Below are 19922 nucleotides of genomic sequence, written 5' to 3'. Positions count from 1 at the left end.
ACGGCACAAAAGGCTTTGAGAACTAGATATTGGTGGTTGTCCATCTTTCAAGATTCATTTGCGTATGTTAAGAGATGCGATACTTGTCAACGGCATGAAGATAGGGAGAATAGGAAGCAACAACTTACTCTGATTATGGCTATACTTCCATTTGAAAAGTGGGGCATCGACTTTGTGGGTCCTATTACCTCGTTGTCTACTACTCATAAGAGATACATTATAGTATCCATTGATTACTTCACCAAGTGGTCAAAAGCACGAGTGACAAGGAAGGACAACAAAAAAGAGATTGTGACTTTCCTATTAGAGCAGATTATATGCTGATTTGGTCCACCCAAAGAATTCATATCTAACCATGGGACCCATTTCATACACAAGGTGATTAAAAGCTTGATTGAGGTGTGGAAAATCAAGCATAACAAGAAGACCCCTTATAATCTGCAAGAAAATGGACAAGTTGAAAGCACTAACAAGCAGCTTGTGGGTATCCTGTCCAAGATAGTCTCCGAAAAGAAATGGGACTGGGATAAGAAATTATATGTGGCAGTATGGGCATATAATTCAATGTTCAAGTGAGCTAATAGCCATACTCCATTTAAATTGGTTTATGGAGAAGAGTGTGTGTTACCCCTCAAAATTGAGTTGCCAACTATACGGTTTGCAAACAACCATTGTTTGGGTGATGAGGATGCTCTCTTTGATTGTTTTACAACTTTGGCACACCTAGATGAGCTTAAATTCCAAAGTTTCTTGCATCAGGAAGTGGCTAAGAATCGGATGAAGCAGCTACATGATCTAAAAGCAAAGAAATACACCTTTAAGAAGGGGCAGTTAGTTCTTTGTTATGATGGATGGAGAGAATTGTTTTTAGGCAAGCTTGAGCCCAAATGGGATGGTCCCTACAGGATTGTAAAAATAGGGAAGAATAAATCCGCGGCATTACTGGCTGATCTTGAGGGAGTGGAATTCAAAAATAAGGTTAATCTTAATAAGATCAAACCTTATTATCTCTAAATGCTCTAATGAAATAAATGTCTTGCAAGTCAACACTAGGTAGATCGAGAACCTATAAGAGACGAAAGAGGTTGATGGGTAGATAATTCCTTACTTGGAACACCCATACTTAGAGTAGAGATACAATCAGGAGAAGCTTATATGGTGGAGTACAAGATATAAGGTGATTGAGCAAGAGGACGTATCATGCGTTTGGAAAATCAAATTCTTCTATATCACTGCTTAAGTATCTTGATAAGCATCCATGTTACATTCAATGACGAGGGTGGGATGGAGCCTTTAGTACATCCTCTGAACATGCTAAAGTTTGATTACCATAATTACAAATGGGGGAGTCCTTGATGGCTGGCTATGTAAACCCATTGTGGACGTACACATTATACTTTGATGGAGCATCCAGGGGCCCTAATAAAAAAGGGACCATGGGAGTAGTTATTTGAGATCCTCGACGTAGAGTTATAATGAAAGTAGCTGTTTATCTTGGGGTAGGACTCACTAACAACATGGCAAAGTATAAAGCCTTGATTATGGGACTCAATATTGCCAAGAAAGATGGTATTCAATGGTTGTTAGTAAAAGGGGATTCCCATCTGATCTTAAATCAACCAAATGGGACATATACAGTCCAAAATCCTATCCTTTACATGTATCATCGAGCTGCTATGACCCTATTTGATGCGTTTGAGAGTGTATCTCTTCAATTGATTCCACATTCTTGGAATCAGTTTGCAGACTCATTTGCAAATTTTGCTTATGAAGAGGACCTCTTCTTCAACTATGGTCCTAGTTTGGATGTTGCTATTGATAATGAGATAGGACCTAGTCATTTGTGGCGAATTTTATCACATCATGCATTTTATGGCAGGTGTGGCTGGTATGGGTAATGTGAAGGGTGGCCGAGACCCATCTACCATTGTTATCTTGGACCTATAGGTTGGTTAGATGGCATGTTATGTGTACACCTCTTGCTATTTATGCAGGAGGTATGGGTCATAATTTGATGCATTTAGTTTAGGGAAGGAGCCCTATTTCCTCCTTGGGATGGAGCCTCTTGTTGTCTATTAATCCGATTTTCCAAGGTGGGATGTATATGAGGAGATGGTTTGTTTTATTTCTTTAGGCCAAGAGGTCGAGTTGCTTTAAGGGTCTTAATGCTTGATTTCCATTAGGCGAAGAGGGCTAGTTTTGTTAGTTTTAATGTTTGATCTCATTAGGCCAAGAGGGCTATTTTTATCGAGTCTATATGGTGCTACTTCTTTAGGCCAAGAGACCCAGCTAGTTTGCAGTAAAATGTGCTATTTCTTTAGGCCAAGAGGTCCATATGTCTATTTGGTGCAAGTACGTTCAATGGTTTTCTATTTTAATGATTACATTATACAGGTTGACGAGGTCACTGGACGAAACCTTTGCTACGAAGGAGCTTCTTCTGGCCATTCTAGGTGATTTCATCCCCTTTTTGAGTCTTTTTTCCTTAAGTAGGAAATGATAAATGTGTATGTAGGGGTGACTTTTTTTTGTGTTTATTCGGGACCAAAAATCAAGGCATGAAGTCCCAAGTTTAGGTTAGGAATGTATGATGGAAGTTTGATTTGTCATTGCCTCCTGCAAAGGCATTGTCAGGCATTGAAAGACTTGTTTTCAAAGGAAGTTCTAATGACCCTATTCTACTGACTTTCTAGGTGGCCGTTCTAGGAGTTTCTGCTAGTGTGAAGCAATTAGAGAAGCCTCCATTTAAAAATCAAGAGAAGAGAAAGTTTTGAGTCTATCTAAAAATAAATATATAGAGGTGTGTAAAAAGGGGTTCTAACCCCTATAAAAATAGGAAAGGAAAGAAAGAAAAATCATTGTGTAGTTGTTCATCACCTTACGAAGGCTTGACAGGTTCCTGGGGAGGACGAGACAAGACCCATGACCGATGCCTTATCTTCCTAGGGGTGGCATCTAGCTGAAAAAAGAAAAGAAAAGGAAGGTTCGAGCAAAAATAAAAGTGAGCATTAGAAAATGATTAAGTGTTGCCTTGCGAGGGCTTGGTAGGTTCTTGGGTACCGAGACAGGACTTGAGGCGGATCCCATGGACTCCTTGAGTCACCACAATTAGCTCCTTGTTTTTACACACCCGAGTATTAAAAATAAAGGCCTCAAAGGACAATTGCTAAAAGAAAATATTTCTGGATCAAGCTATAGGAGTCATGGCCTAGGAGGAGATCCTAGTTGAGTTATCCTCAGTTAGGAAGGTAGTTTAGACCACCACTTAGGATGACCTCTCTATTATTTCTTTTTAACTTGACTGTGTTGAAGCAATCGATTAGTAACTAGCTTCGGGCTTTTTGTTAGATTATGCTCGACCTCTTGCTCGTGGATTTCATGCCTTGGTTTTTCCAAGGGGTAGGGTGAGAGTTGTGATGTGTTTTGGTGAGTATATTTTGTATCAAATTGATGCTCTTTTTGGTTGTGTATGTGCAGATCTATTCGTGGGATTTGAACGTCACCCTATCCTATGGTCGCCAATGAGAGTTGACTTTTTGGCTTGAAATGTGCCGGTAATTTGCCAAAAAATTTGAATTTCAAGGGAAAAATAAACTCCATCAATGGCGGAATAGGCAATTGGATTGATTTAAAGCAGCAAGCAGCCGACGGGTTCCAAAAGTACTTTAAAGATCCACTGAGTAGCAAGCAGCCGACAGGTTCCAAAAGTACTTTAAAGATCCACCGAGAAACAATTGGGTAATTTCCATAATTTCTCAAGGTGTGATATGAGACTTCTGGAAGTGGCCAGCAGTGGGGAATTTTGAGTTGGTCACAGAAAAATTTTCAGAGCATTAAATAGATGTCGGATGCAAGAATGGGAGCGCTCGAGGTGAAGGGACAAAAGAGAGGTAATGTAAATGGGCTTGTTAACCAAGGGGGGTGACCTCCCTTGGGGTCTCCCACCCCCTAAATTCCCACACAACTTGAGGGGCAGAGGGGGGGGTGGGCATTTTTTTCTTGGGCATGAAAAAAAAAGACGGTGCCATTGTTGCACGATGACATTTTGGAGGGGGAGGGGGCTATGAGGCTCAATGCAACCCTATGAAGTGAGCTTACCCGCAAGATGCTTGATCTTTTCACTCTCATTGCCGCCCTTCACTCCTCCAATGGTTGCCATGATTGAAAGATCCTATTTTAGTCTTTCTCTCCTCCCTCTCTCTCCTCTAAGAGGCAATTCATGTGGAAGAAGGCCGGTTGATGAATGCTAGTCCAGTGTCGTACTGGATTGCTTCCAAACTGATGTGGGGCTGAAGATGGATCAACGGAGATGGGCTGAGCATTAAGGGTGGGGTGATCGACTGTCCCAAATGAGATTTTAAAAACCTGCGACAAAAAAAAACATGGTAACTCTTTTATGAAGGAAAATGGTTTTCCTAAAGATTTTATTGGTCAAATGGTGGTCGTATTGGATGAAAATTGGTGAGATTTTTTTAAAATATATTTGATGATTCCATGTTAGGAAAAATTAGAATACATAATGTCATATTGCTAAAAATAATTTTGTGAAAACCCGAAAAAGAGCATTTTACAAAGGGAAAATGGGATTTTACTTGTTTTGGGTTGGAAAATGGAATACACAGGTGACAAAATGCTGATAAAATTTACATTTTTTTCTTTTTGAATAGTTAAGAACCAATTCTTAGAAAATACATCAATTTTTATAATTAATAAATAGGAAAAAATGAAGAAAATGGGCAAAAAATAGGTTTTGTAGCTTTTAAAAATAGAAAAAAATATGATTTGTATATGTGATTGTACAGCAAGGTGGGAGCATAGGTATAGCCTCAGTTCCACCTTGCTCTCTATGTTGAAATGAGTTTTTTTCCAATTTATGCATAAAACCAACAAAAGTATAAACTAAAAGTGAATCAATATGCAAAATACAAGGGGGAGGAAAAGGAGAAAAGGATTTGCTAAAGGGATAATTTGTTTAAATTCAGTCAATACCTGATTTCTTTGGTCATGCACATCATATAGAATGAAGTCTAATTTAAATACAAGGGGCTAATAGCACGAGAAATCGGTGCTAGTCTCCATAAATCGAAGCATACATTTAGTGAAGATCATGAAAGGGCTATTTTTTGCACATCACAAAATGCCAATTTGAGATATTTTTTATGCACTAGAATCATATGCACTTTGCATGACGCTCTCAAAGAGTTTACTGTTCATGATATAAATCATGGGATTCTTATGAACTCAAAAGAGTTTCATTGGGAATTATATGAGATATTTGCATACAAAATTCAGGCATTGTTATCCAATATTTACCTTAGTTATACAAGTCCTTTTGTATTTAGCATATAATTTGCAGTTATACCATGTACATTTATGAAAAATAAGTCTATGGGAACCTATAACTTGAATATCTGGAAGTAATTGACAGTTTGTTGGATAAATCACATTAATTCAAGTACAAAAATATGGATAAAACCCAAAAAAGTTGCCAAAAATTGTCAAAAGTCCACTAGGTCCACATGGGACCAAAACTAACTGACTTACGTGACCAGCAAGTGACCTAGGCTGGTCAAAAAGTGACCAGGGATAGAGCAGAGAGTAGCCCGTGTTTTTCGATGCAAAATGCGGGTTGCTCTGTCTGAGGGAAACTGGAAGAAAGCTGGAGCTGAGATGCATGGAATGGAGCATGCAAACTGAAGATTAACAGGTCCAACTACTATTGAAGATGTAAACTTGGTGAGAGCTCCACTTCTTTGCCTCTTTGGTCTGACGAAAATACATGGTGAAACTGTCTATAAAAGAGGGAAAATCTGAGAGAAAAGGATTCAACCTGCTCTTATGCACGACTTCTCTCATTTTCTCTACCTTATTCTAGGTCCAATGAAGCCCGACTTGTGCCCAAGTACTTCAGTGACTTTGGGGCAAGCAAAGGGTGAGGATATTGAAGACTTATGGACTGTTATGGGCTGTAATAACCAGTCATAAATAGGGTAGCCCACTGTTATGATTTATTTTTATGAGCAAACATGGGTTTTTTATGGTTGTAATAGAGGAAAATGACCTCTTTTCTTTAGGACATTGTTCATAGATGATCAAGAGTGCTTCTTCTTGAGTTTATGCACTCAATTTGAACTTGATTATGGGCTGGAATTTTCTGTTTTAAAACAGGGCTGAAGCTAAAATTATTCTTTTTCAATCCATTTCATGCATCTTTGGCCCGAATCTTGGATGCGTTTGATTCTAGCATCAATATACTTGACCCAAAGGATTGAAATCCATCTTTGTACATGAAATAAGTGCCATTAGAGCTTGCATTTGACATTCATAAATGAATTGGAAATTTGAAAATACCCTTTATGAAATGATGTATGTATCCTGAAGCATTTGATGTATTCAAGTTAGTCTTAATCCTTCTGTTCAAGTATGCTAAGGACAAAGTGAGAAGGTTTGAATTCCCCTTCTGTACCTAAATCATTTCTAAACCCCGAATCTTATTAAAACCCAATCCATTTTTCCTTTCTGAATCTTGAATCCTAAACTCTTCTTTTGCACTAAAAGCCCCGGTGGTAGATGTTCAACTCTTAACGCGACGACAGTGGTGAACCCGACATGAAGGTCCGCTGCAGAAGACGAAGTCCAATGGGAGAATCATCAAGCTCGGGAGGAGATGCTTTGCGACAGTTGGTTCGTCTAATGCAAGAGAGCCAATAACAACAGCAACAATTTCATCAGCAGTTGCAATTGCAACAACAACGGAGACAAGAAGAAGAACGGATTGATGCTGCTGCCATTAAGGCCTTAGAAGCAGTTGGGCATGAGCTCAAGCAATTTAATGGGCAAAATGTGTCCTCTTTTATCCGTTTCTACACTGACAAGATGGTCTTCTTTGGAGTACCTCAACATGCCTGGAGCCATTACTTTGCCCGCCTGGCTGTGCATGGCCTCCAGGACCAAATTCATGGTCTTTCCCAAAAAGATGCTGGATGGGCTGTGTTCAAAAAGGCTCTTCGAGAAGAATTTTTCCTTGAAGATTCTGGCCTTATGACAAAGAAAATCTTCACCGAATGGGTCGAAAGGCCCAATAAGGGTCTAACTGCTTACTGCTCTTCATCGAGAATTTGAAAGAAATTTTGCCCAACTAGATCCCGATGACCAACAATGTATGGAAAGTCAAAAGATTGAGTGATGTCACTGAAGTAATTAATATGATTGCTCAAAGAGAGCGATTGCACCTAAGATGGGGATCAACCCCTGTAACAACAATTGATTCTATGAAGGAGCCTATTCCAGCTTCTCGACCTCCTGTCTCTATGGCCGAGCAATCAGGAAATTCTGATGTTCCTTCTCCAAAGAAGGATGTCATGGATGAGTTAATTAAAAGCATGCGGGATCTCCATCTTAATTTAACAGAAATTAATTCTAAAGTAGAAAGGCTTGATGTTAAAGTAGAAGAAAGGGGTCGGCCAACCGCCCAAAGACCTGCACAAGAAGGCTTCAAAAGATGCTGCATTTGGTGTGATAGCCTTCAGCATGACAAGAGGGAGTGCGGTGCATTCCGTGAAGCTGAAGCACAAAAATTAGTCTTTTGGAAGGATGGTAAAATTCATGCAACCGAAACCGGGCTTCCTCTTGAGCCAAACTTCGGTAACGGTGGCATGAAGAAAAGATTGGAGGATTTAGCAACAAGAACAGCCTATGCAACTGTTGAAGCTGCACTTTATGGGTTGCAAATTGAGCCAACTAATGAAATTGTTAAAGCATGTAAAGCTAATGCAAAATCTAAAGTGTGGACGCAGGCCTTGGAACGCATGGAGCAAGGCAAGGCAACTAAGGATGATTTAACCACTGCCAGTCAATGTATTTGAGGGAGAACCAGATGGTCAATGTATTTGAGGGAAAACTAATGCAAAATCTAAAGTGTGGACGTAGGCCTTGGAACCATCAGAATTTGATATGGGAGAAGCCCCTCAAGCAAAGAAAATGGAAGGAAAAAGAAAAAGCAAACATCCCAGTTACAAGTTGCAATCTGACATAGAGACCGCAACGGATCTTAAACGGATCCTAGAAGAAAGAATTCTTGGAAGTATAATTGAATTTACATTAGGCAAAATTCTCAGTATTGCAAAACGAGGATTTCATGATGTAATAATTGATGTAATTAAACGAAAAAGACAATATGTTGGTAAGGAAACTGAAGAATCTGTACATGCTTTTTTGCAAGTACTTCATGTGTATTTGCAGGATGAAGAGAAGCTGAAAACTCAAGGGATTCGATTGGAGGCAATCAAAGAATTGATTGCAGCCATAAAAGCCAAAGATGAAGACATTTATGAAGCAGAAGCTGAAGAAGCCATAATGGTGGAAACTTCTCAATCTAAAGTGCAGCCCATGCATAAGAAAGAGACTCTTCTTCACAACATGCAAGAAGAAAGTGAAACTCACTTTATTCCAAGTAGTCACTATTCCCGTACCCATTGGGCAAGGGCGACTACTGAAACTGTTGTTAAAATCAGTGAGAAAGAAACTCCATGCATTGCCCTTATAGACCATGGTTCAAAAATTAATGTTATGTCAAGAAGTCTCTATGAGAATGGTGGATGGCCCATTGATGTGGACCCAGGATGGCGCATGAAGGCAGCCAATAACTCTTCTGGCGATCTTTATGCAGCATGCCCTTATGTACAAGTTACTATTGGTAATGTAAAAGATGAATTTCATTTCTTTGTTCAAGATTCTTGCAGTTATCCAATCATTCTTGGACAACCATTTATTTCCGAGTCTCGTTTAGAGACAAAGGATCTTGATGATGGTTCATCATATGCTCGGATAAGAAGCAAGGATAATGATAAGGTTGTTCAATTCCTAACTGTCTGTGTTAATCACCATCGGAATAGGGATCGATTGAGAGATCATCCTATTCCTCCTAATTCCTGAGAATTTAAGGGTTTTCGGGTAGCGCTGCTATAAGTGGAGGCTATGGCAGTGCATCATGTCACAAAGAATTGCCTCCACATATGAAGGAGGCAAGGCCAAAAGCTGATTTGCAGGTTTTTTCAGCCAATGGAGTGGGCTGCTATAAACAGTTTTCAGCCATGAACAAGGCTGAAAGAAAGTATTTATGTCACATGGAGCAAGAACTGAAGCAAATTGATGTTTTACCTAAAGATGAAGAAATTTCAGGACTATTTTATGGGTTGAATTATAATGATACAATGGCTCAAATTTATACAGCCATTCATGTAGAAAATCAAGCTGAAAATCAGTCCATACAGGTATGTACATTGGATATGTATGACATAATTCAAGAATTTGCAGATTATGAAGCCTTTGGACAGCCAAACAAGGATGAAGCAAGAGTAGAAACAAAATATAAAACAGTTGATAAGAAGGTCAAGCCCGTAGCTACTCCTCTACCACCTGAAAGCGAAGGATTGGCAAAAAGGGTATCCAAACAACCGAGTCTTCGGGATCCTAAAGATATTGGTCATCAATTTACAGCTGAAAGTCTACAAAAGCTGAAAATTGGTGAAGACTCTTTCCTCTTGTCGGCTGAAAAATAAATCTTCATGCAGATGTTAAAGAACCATTGTAAAGCCTTTTCATTTCAGCCGCATGAAATTGGCTGTGTGGATCCAAGCATTGTGGCACCAATGGTAACTTTTACGGTCCCACATGTCAAGATTGTGGGAGAGAAGGAAGGAGTCTCACTTGTAGCTTTCTTTCTTGCACAATGGAGGAATACACACAAGGGTGGAGGCTGAAAACAGTTTTCCTCTTCTTAGTTGTGTAAGCCAAAAGAACTCTCATACAAAGAAATAGAAGAACCCTATATATGGGTCTCAAACCAAACTCAACTAACTAAGGTGGCATACTAACTGAGCCACGAACTAGAGTAGATAAGGATAGCTGTCATGTAGCTATTATTCATGGGTGGTGCACCAACCGCGTCTGCAACTGACAAGTCGGTGACATAAATACACAATGGTCACCCTGGCGTATCACGAGTGGAGCTCGATATCTCAACACTCCTCCTCGAGCTCAATCCCAATTCCTGCACACCAAGCAGGTCTCTGAACTTGCACAGCTTCTCTGCGCCCAATGCCTTCGTGAATATGTCAGCTACCTGATCCTCTGTGCTGACATAAACTAGATCAATAAGACCTAGTAAAACCCTCTCTCGCACATAGTGATAATGCACCTCAATGTGCTTTGTTCTAGCATGATAGACTGGGTTATTTGCCAAGTGTATACTACTCATGTTGTCACAATAAATGACAACTGGCCCATCTATAGACTGATGCATATCATAAAGTAGCTTATGCAACCAAGCTACCTCACATGCAGCCATTGCTGCACCCCTGTACTCAGCCTCTGTGCTCGACAAGTCAACTGTAGGCTGTTTCTTGCTGCTCCAAGTGACTGCAGCACTCCCAAAAGAGAACACATATCCACTGGTAGATCGTCTATCAGAAATACTACCAGCCCAATCAGCATCAGTGTATCCATGCAACTGTATCTGAACCCCAGTCTCATAAAATAGTCCATACTGCAATGTGGACTTCACATACCTAAGTATGCGTCTAGCCGTATCCAAATGTGGTTTCCTTGGAGCCTGCATAAACTGACTTACCAATCCAACAGCATAGCTCAAATCTGGCCTGGTAATAGTCATATAAATCAAACTTTCTACTATGCCTCTGTACATAATAGGGTCTTCTAGAAGCCCACCTGCATCTGTGCTCAGCTTCACATTCTTCTCCAAAGGAACTGAAATAGGCTTACAGCATGTCATCCCATATTTGGACAGCATGTCCAATCCATACTGCCTCTGCAAGAGCTGTATCCCACTTGGTGATCTAATCACCTCAATGCCCAAGAAATAACGCAGCTCTCCCAAATCCTTCATCTCAAACTTCTGCTTCAATAGCATTTTCACATGAAGGATATCTTCATCACTGTCACTTGTCATAATCAAATCATCAACATAAATGACAAGTAGCATAATACCTTTCTCTGTTTTTCTCACATAAAGTGAGAAATCTGCCTTGGAAATCTAAAAGCCAATAGTGACAAGATACTATCCTATCTTGTCAGACCATGCTCTAGGTGCTTGCTTCAAGCCATACAAGGCTTTCTTCAACCTGCAAACAAACTCAGGATGAACAGCATGCACATAACCTGGTGGCTGCTCCATATAGACCTCTTCTTGCAAATCACCATGCAAGAAGGCATTCTTTACATCCATCTGATGTAAAGACCATCCCTTTGATGCAGCCATAGCAATGACTGCTCTTACGGTTGCCATCCTTGCAACCGGACTGAATGTTTCTTCATAGTCAATGCCATATGTTTGTGCATACCCCTTGACTACTAATCTTGCCTTGTATCTATTCACAGAACCATCTGCATTGTGCTTCACCTTATAAACCCACTTACAGCCAATTGCATTTTTACCTTTAGGCAAAGGTACAAATTCCCATGTAGCATTTGCTTCCAAGGCATCCATTTCTTCATCCATGGCTTTCTCCCATTTTTCTTTTCCCATGGCTTGCTCAAAAGAAGTGGGTTCTGGTTCCTGTATCACTTTGACCATATATGCATAGTGAATGGCTGTAAATCCATCGTATTTCAGCCTATCCACAGGATACCTAGCTCTCGTAGACCTGCGCAAAGTAGGTTCACTCCTAGGTGCTCTCAAAACATCCCAGGTCTTTCTTACTCCAAGTGTAACAATAGAAGGAATACCCAACTCATCATCAATGCTCTGTTCTGAGCCACTGGATTCACCATCCACATAAGAGTGACCTGCATTAACATCAAACATGGGCTGATCAACCTTCTCTTTTCCTTTTCGTGATACCTGCATAACACTATCTGCATTGCTTTGAGAAGATTCTCCTGATCTCAATCTGCTTGTCCATGGCGAAGAATGTGAACCACTGCTAGAGGACGCTCCAGGTCCACTAATATTTTGTGACTGCTGCTGTGAATTCTGTGGAGCATTACCATTTTGTGCATCTACATCATCAATCACATTTACTAGTTTATACCAGCTACTCATCTCATCAAAAACAACATCTCTGCTCACTGTAAACTTACGAGTAGAAGGGTTATAGCATCTATACCCTTTTTGCTACAGAGAGTAACCAATAAAGATGCACTTCTCAGCTTTTGGATCCAACTTGGATCTCAACTCATCTGGCACATGTACATAGGCAATGCAACAAAAAATTTTCAAATGAGAAATATCTAGTTTCCTACCAATATACCTCTCCTCTGGAGTCATTCCATGTATTGCTGCAGTGGGAGTCCTGTTCATTATGTAGACTGTGGTAGCAACTGCTTCAACCCAATAAAAATCTGGCAAGTCTTTTTCATTGAGCATGGCACGAGATACCTCTCCAATATGCCTGTTTTTCCTTTCTGCAATTCCATTTTGTTGTGGGGTATGACTGCATGAATATTGCTGCTTTATGCCATGCTCCTGCAGGAACCTTGCAAACTCATTTGAGAGGTACTCTCCCCCTCTATCTGACCTTAGGCATTTTATCTACATGCCTGTTTCTTTTTCAACCATAGCTTTAAGAGTTTTGAAGTGCCCAAAAACTTCACTTTTCTTTTTCATAAAATACACCCAAACTTTTCTGCTATAGTCATCAATAAAAGTGACAAAATAATGACAGCCTCCAAGAGATGCAGCTTTAGTAGTCCACACATCAGAGTGGATTAATTCCAATGGCTTCTCACTCTCTTGAACATGTCTAGGGAAATGGTTTCCTTGCCTGTTTTCCAAACTGACAGGCTTCACATACCTTATGCATTTCTGCAACCTTGAATTTGGGCAATCCTGCAACAATATTTTGGGCTTGCATTGATTTAAGTCGTTGTACATTAACATGACCAATGCATTTATGCCAGATATCAATATCTGCAACTACACCGGTCCCATGTGCAAACATTGCTGCACTCAATTCAGGCATGTCTGCATCCAACGTAAACATTATGCCCTTCTTCTTTCCTTTTGCTATCAAGCGACCTTTATTTTTCATATCCTCAACAAAGCATCCATGAGGATTAAATCTGACCTGCAAGCCCTGCTCAACCATTTGACCAACAGAAACCAGATTCTTGGTGATATTCGGGACATGAAATACATCAGACAGGTATTTCTTTTTCCCATCCTGCATAGACAAATGAATTTTTCCGAACTGCACAATAGGATGTGTAGTATCATCACCAGTCTCCACAAATCCTGGTTTTTCCATTTTCCTTGCATCCTCCATCCATTCTGCATGACTTGTCATGTGGTTTGATGCACCTGAGTCAACATACCATACATCATTGCTTTCTTCTGCACTTGTCATAGAATTGTTCATGTGCTGCACCATAAACAAATGCTCATTTCTGTCATCACCCTGTCTACTAGAAGATGCATAATTCCCTTGTTGCAGTTTTCCATTCATGATGTCATTCTGCTTTTTATAGTAGTCTTTAGCCATATGACCCATTTTACCACAATAGTAGCATTCAACATTACTGTTTGCATTTTGGCCTCTTTGCCATCCACCACGACCTCTTTGGCTCCCCCTGCCTCTAGAGTTACCACGTCCTCCTCCATAGGACTGGTTTTCTTGAGTTTGCTGTATATTCTGATTTCTACCACGGCCTTCAAATCGGCCTCCTCTACCTCTGCCTCTACCTCTTCTAGCATTTGAGTAGAAGACAACTTCTTTTGAAGTTCCTCCTGAAGAGGATGCACCACCATTTCTCTACTCCTCAGAAATTAGAAGAGCAATCAACTCCTCAAAATCAGGAAATCTTTCACGGACGGAAATGGATGTTCGAAACTGTGCATAATCCTTTCCTAGACCATTCAAGGTCACGGAAACTAAATCATCATCTTCTACTGGCGACCCAATGGAAGCAAGTGTATCTACAATCTTCTTCACCTTCATGTGGTAGTCATTGATGCTTATAATTTCTCTTTGCACATTATGCAACTCTTGCTTGAGCTGCATTTTCCTGGCTTGCGTATTTGTGCTATACATTTTTGACAAAGTATCCCATGCCTCCTTTGGCGTACTTGCATCATGAATATGCACAATCATAGAGTCTGTAATACTGATAGACAGCCAATACATAACTTTTCTGGCTCTCTCATGCCATGCTTTGAATGCCTGCATTTTCTGTTGATTGGGAACATCAGGAAGAACTGGTTCTTCTTCATTTCCTACAACAAATTCCCAATATCCTTTTCCCATAAGGAAATTCGTCATTCTAAACTTCCATGCTTGGAAGTTGTTCTTGTCAAGCTTTTCAGTTACAATCTGTGAAAGAGAATCAGACGCCATTACAGAATACTGCAAAAAATTCTTTCACTGCAGAGAACACAGCTTCAGCCTCACAAGGGCAAATCTGCAAAACTGACGAAAGTGGTATTTAACCACACAGTCACTTCCTAGTGACGATTTTGCATCAACAGGCAACAAGGATGATTCTGTAACTCCCAATGTCTCTGCGCACAGGCATACGATGCAATTTCTACAGTAACTTTTCACCGACCTGTAGAACAGTGGTCGCATAGCATAAAACTGGGCCTTTTCCTGAGTGCCTGCAGAAAACTTCCGCCTCCAAAACAGGCCCCAAATGGCCTCAAATCAAAAAAAAGGGTCGCCAAGGGCTAATGCCCTTTCCCGTAGCATATACTGCCCTCTTGCTTCACCGCGAAGGGCGTCTCAACCTGAGACAATGCACTCTTGCAATTTTCGACTGTGCTGCCTGCAGAGATCTGCTCCCAAAACAGAAAATGAAAGCAACACTGCTCCTCTTACCACAACATCGCGAGCTTGGCTTGCTTTCTTGAGCTCCTTACCACGAACAAGGCTCTGATACCATGTCAAGATTGTAGGAGAGAAGGAAGGAGTCTTACTTGTAGCTTTCTTTCTTGCACAATGGAGGAATACACACAAGGGTGGAGGCTGAAAACAGTTTTCCTCTTCTTAGTTGTGTAAGCCAAAAGAACTCTCATACAAAGAAATAGAAGAACCCGATATATGGGTCTCAAACCAAACTCAACTAACTAAGGTGGCATACTAACTGAGCCACGAACTAGAGTAGATAAGGATAGCTGTCATGTAGCTATTATTCATGGGTGGTGTACCAACCGCGTCTGCAACTGACAAGTTGATGACATAAATACACAACGATCACCCTGGCCTATCACGAGTGGAGCTTGATATCTCAACACACATGTGCCTTGGAATCTTAAACCAATTCTGGCTCCAAAGGCTCATTTTCCTAAGTTATTGGAACTTTTAAATGAAAAGATAAAAATGCGAATATTGGAGCCATCTTTAGCTCCATATTCCAACCGATGGTTTACCGTACCTAAGAAAAATGGATCTCTATGATTCATTCAAGATTTGCAACCCGTTAATAAAGTCACTATTAGAAATGTTGGATCAAGACCAATTGTGGATGAGTTTGCTAAAGCTTTTGCAAGAAGGGAAATCTATTCCATGGGAGACTTATATTCAGGCTACGACCAATTTCAGCTTGCTTTGGAAAGCCGTTACATTACTACAATGAAGACGCCTCTTGGCCTAGTCCGCATGTGTACTCTACCTCAAGGGGCTACGGATTCAGTAGCTCACATGATGAATGCCATGCATAAAGTATTGAGGGATTATATTCCTCAATTGACTCTTCCTTTTCTTGATGATGTTCCAATTAAAGGATGTGAAGTTCATGAGAAAAATGAAGAACTCAATGAACTTGGATGTCAAAAGTTTGTTTTTTATCATATTAATGATTGTGCTCAAATCCTGTCTAAATTAGAAGAAGTCCATCTTACTCTTTCAGGAGCTAAATCTGTTTTTGGAATTGAAGAAGTTCTTGTGGATTGATAACGTAGATGCACAAAATAGTAATGCTGCACAGAATTCACAGCAGTAGTCACAAGGTATTAGTGGACCTGGAGAGTCCTCTAGTAGTGGTTCACATTCTTTGCCATGGACAGGTAGATTGAGATCAGGAGAATCTTCTCAAAGCAATGCAGATAGTGGTATGCAGGTATCACGAAAAGGAAAAGAGAAGGTAGATCAGCCCATGTTTGATGTGAATGCAGGTCACTCTTATGTGGATGGTGAATCCAGTGGCTCAGAACAGAACATTGATGATGAGTTGGGTATTCCTTCTATTGTTAAACCTGGAGTAAGGAAGACCAGGGATGTTTTGAGAGCACCTGGGAGTGAAACTACTTTGCGCACGTCTACCAGAGCTAGGTATCCTGTGGATAGGATGAAATATGATGGATTTACAACCATTCACTATATCTATATGGTTAAAGTGATACAGGAACCAGAACCCAATTCTTTTGAGCAAGCCATGGGAAAAGAAAAATGGGAGAAAGCCATGGATGAAGAAATGGATGCCTTGGAAGCAAATGCTACATAGGAATTGGTACCTTTGCCTAAAGATAAGAATGCAATTGGTTGTAAGTGGGTTTATAAGGTGAAGCACAATGCAGATGGTTCTGTGAACAGATACAAGGAAAGATTAGTAGTCAAGGGGTATGCACAAACATATGGCATTGATTATGAAGACACATTCAGTCCGGTTGCAAGGATGGCAACCGTAAGAGCAGTCATTGCTATGGCTGCATCAAAGGTATGGTCTTTACATCAGATGGATGTAAAGAATTCCTTCTTGCATGGTGATTTGCAAGAAGAGGTCTATATGGAGCAGCCACTAGGTTATGTGCATGTTGTTCATCCTGAGTTTGTTTGCAGGCTGAAGAAAGCCTTGTATGGCTTGAAGCAAGCACCTAGAGCATGGTCTGACAAGATAGGACAGTATCTTGTCACTATTGGCTTTCAGATGTCCAAGGAAAATTTCTCACTTTATGTGAGAAAAACAGAGAAAGGTATTATGATACTTATCATTTATGTTGATGATTTGATTATGACAGGTGACAGTGATGAAGATATCCTTCATGTGAAAATGCTATTGAAGCAGAAGTTTGAGACGAAGAATTTGGGAGAGCTACGTTATTTCTTCGGCATTGAGGTGATTAGATCACCAAGTGGGATACGGCTCTTGCAGAGGCAGTATGGATTGGACATGCTGTCCAAATATGGGATGACAGGCTGTAAGCCTATTTCAGTTCCTTTGGAGTAAAATCTGAAGCTGAGCGCAGATGCATGTGAGCTTCTGGAAGACCCTACTATGTACAAACGCATAGTAGGAAGTTTGATTTATATGACTATTACTAGGCCAAATTTGAGCTATGATGTTGGATTTGTAAGTCAGTTTATGCCGGCTCCAAGGAAACCGCATTTGGATGCGGCTAGACGCATACTCAGGTATGTGAAGTCCACATTGCAGTATGGACTGTTTTATGAGACTGGGGTTTAGATACAGTTGCATGGATACACTGATGTTGATTGGGCTCGTAGTATTTCGATAAACAATATAGCAATGGATATGTGTTCTCTTTTGGGAGTGCTGCAGTCGGACTACTTGGAGCAGTAAGAAACAGCCTACAGTTGCCTTGTCGAGCACAGAGGCTGAGTACAGGGGCGCATTAATGGCTGCATGTGAGGTAGCTTGGTTGCATAAGCTACTTTATGATATGCATCAGCCTACAGATGGGCCAGTTGTCATTTATTGTGACAAGATGAGTAGTATACACTTGGCAAATAACCCAGTCTATCATGCTAGAACAAAGCACATTGAGGTGCATTATCACTATGTGCGGGAGAGGGTTTAACTAGGTCTTATTGATCTAGTTTATATTAGCACAGAGGATCAGGTAGCTGACATATTCACGAAAGCATTGAGCACAGAGAAGTTGCGCAAGTTGAGAGAACTGCTTGGTGTGCAGGAATTGGGGTTGAGCTTGAGGGGGAGTGTTGAGATATCGAGCTCCACTCGTGATTTGCCAGGGTGACCATTGTGCATTTATGTCACCGACTTGTCAGTTGTTGCAGATGCGGTTGGTTACACCACCCATGAATAATAGCTAGATGATAGCTATCCTTATCTACTCTAGTTCGTGGCTCAGTTAGTATGCCACCTTAGTTAGTTGAGTTTGGTTTGAGACCCATATATAGGGTTCTTCTATTTCTATGTACTAGAGTTCTTTTTGGCTTACACAACTAAGAAGAGGAAAATTGTTTTCAGCCTCCACCCTTGTGTGTATTCCCCCATTGTGCAAGCAAGAAAGCTACAAGTGAGACTCCTCCTTCACTCCCACAATCTTGACAAGTACAAGTGCATCCTTGCTTCCAACCATTTCTGCAAGAAGACAGCTCACTTGTTGTTACCAAGGCAGCCTATGAGGGGAACCTTGGTGGCCAAAATCTCAAAGCAGAAAATGACCATCCTATGAGTAGTAATGACATGCCTCCCAGTGAACAGGTTCCAAGCCATGTAAGGCCCATTAGGGCTCGTGACACTTCCAGAGAGGTAGTTGTGATGGAAACATGGATAGAACCAATGGGCCTATGAGTGTTGATAAGCATTCTATGTGTGGTTCTAATTTTGTTGCTAGTAAGGCTCTTAAGAGACCTTTATTGTCGGAATCATGCTTCTAGGTGGATGTTGTTCCCTTCATTGAAAGCATGGTTTTTATGGGGAAAAACTCGTAGTGTGGACGTAAACAAGTAAAGACATCTTTTGTAAAGAGGATGCAAAATGCTAAAAGTCTACCTGTGCTTCACAAAGGTCGTAAGGATGTGAGGCCATTTGGCTATAGGGATAAGTTTGCATTGAGTTCATTAGATCAGTGCAGCAAATTGAGGGAATGCAAGAATATTAAGGGAAATGTGAGATGGGTTTGGAGACCCAAAATCTCCAAAAGTATGGCAAGAGTATCGGATGCAAGGCCAAGGATCCCATTTGGATATATTCTATCAAACCCCCAAGAGGATAAGATTGGATATACATCTGACAATATACACTGCCTTGGGATACACCCATGTGATGTGCCTAGGCTTGAAGCTCTACCTAGTTTGGGTCGCATCACTGAATTATGTGAAAACCCAAATAGGGGAGGTTCGAATGAGTACAAAGCTATGATTCTTTCTCCCAAAGGAGCCACTCAGCCTCTTGAACGACCAGTTTATTCGGATGACGATCAATGTGGGACATGCAAGCCCACTGAGGCTGTTCATTCAGCTCATAGTGCCCAAGAAGAGATCGGCCTTATTGACAAGTTATTTGTGGAAAGAATTGGACTTGTAGCTTTACAAAAAACCTAAGATTAAAAAAAAAAAAAAAAGATCAAGCTTTTAGCTAACTTGCATGAGTACCATGGGGCTAGTCGACCTATGATATGTTATCCTTGGCACCCTGGGTAGTTTGATAGGGTGTGATGTATATGCCAAGGACATCAGTATTACGTGGACTAAAATGACCTATCTAGTTTTAAGCTAGGAAGGCTAGCTGCTTTGGATATTACGTCCAGATTTTGTTAGCCCAAGAGGGCCATTAAGTTTCTTTAGAGGAATGTTTTATTTCGTTAGGCCAAGAGGGCCAATTGTTTGTTTAGTGCAGGTGTGGTTAATGGTTTCTTATTTTAGTTCTGTGCTAGACAGGTTCGAAGAAGAGCTTGGAAGGAGCCTTTTGTTGCATGGGAGCTTCTCGTGGCCCTATCCAGGTGATATCTTTCCTTTTCGAGTACCGTGTTTTTCTGCTATATATGTCTGTGTACTTGTGGGGGATTTTCTTTTCTTATTGGGGACCATCGTCTAAGGCATGAAGTCTCAGGTTTAGGTTAGGTCTGTCTCAAGGGAGGTCTGAGTAGTCGTTGCCTCCTATAAAGACATTGCCAGGCATTGAAAGACCTATTTTAGAGGGTGTCCTAGTGACCCTGTTCTGCTAGCCTACTAGGCAGCCGTTCTAAGAGCTCTTGTTAGTTG

The sequence above is a fragment of the Lygodium microphyllum genome, chromosome 17 (genome assembly GCF_053477565.2).
Source record: "Lygodium microphyllum isolate KBCC chromosome 17, Lygodium_microphyllum_v1.1.10, whole genome shotgun sequence".
NCBI classification, from domain to species: domain Eukaryota; kingdom Viridiplantae; phylum Streptophyta; class Polypodiopsida; order Schizaeales; family Lygodiaceae; genus Lygodium; species Lygodium microphyllum.
This window is presented reverse-complemented; position numbering follows the sequence as displayed.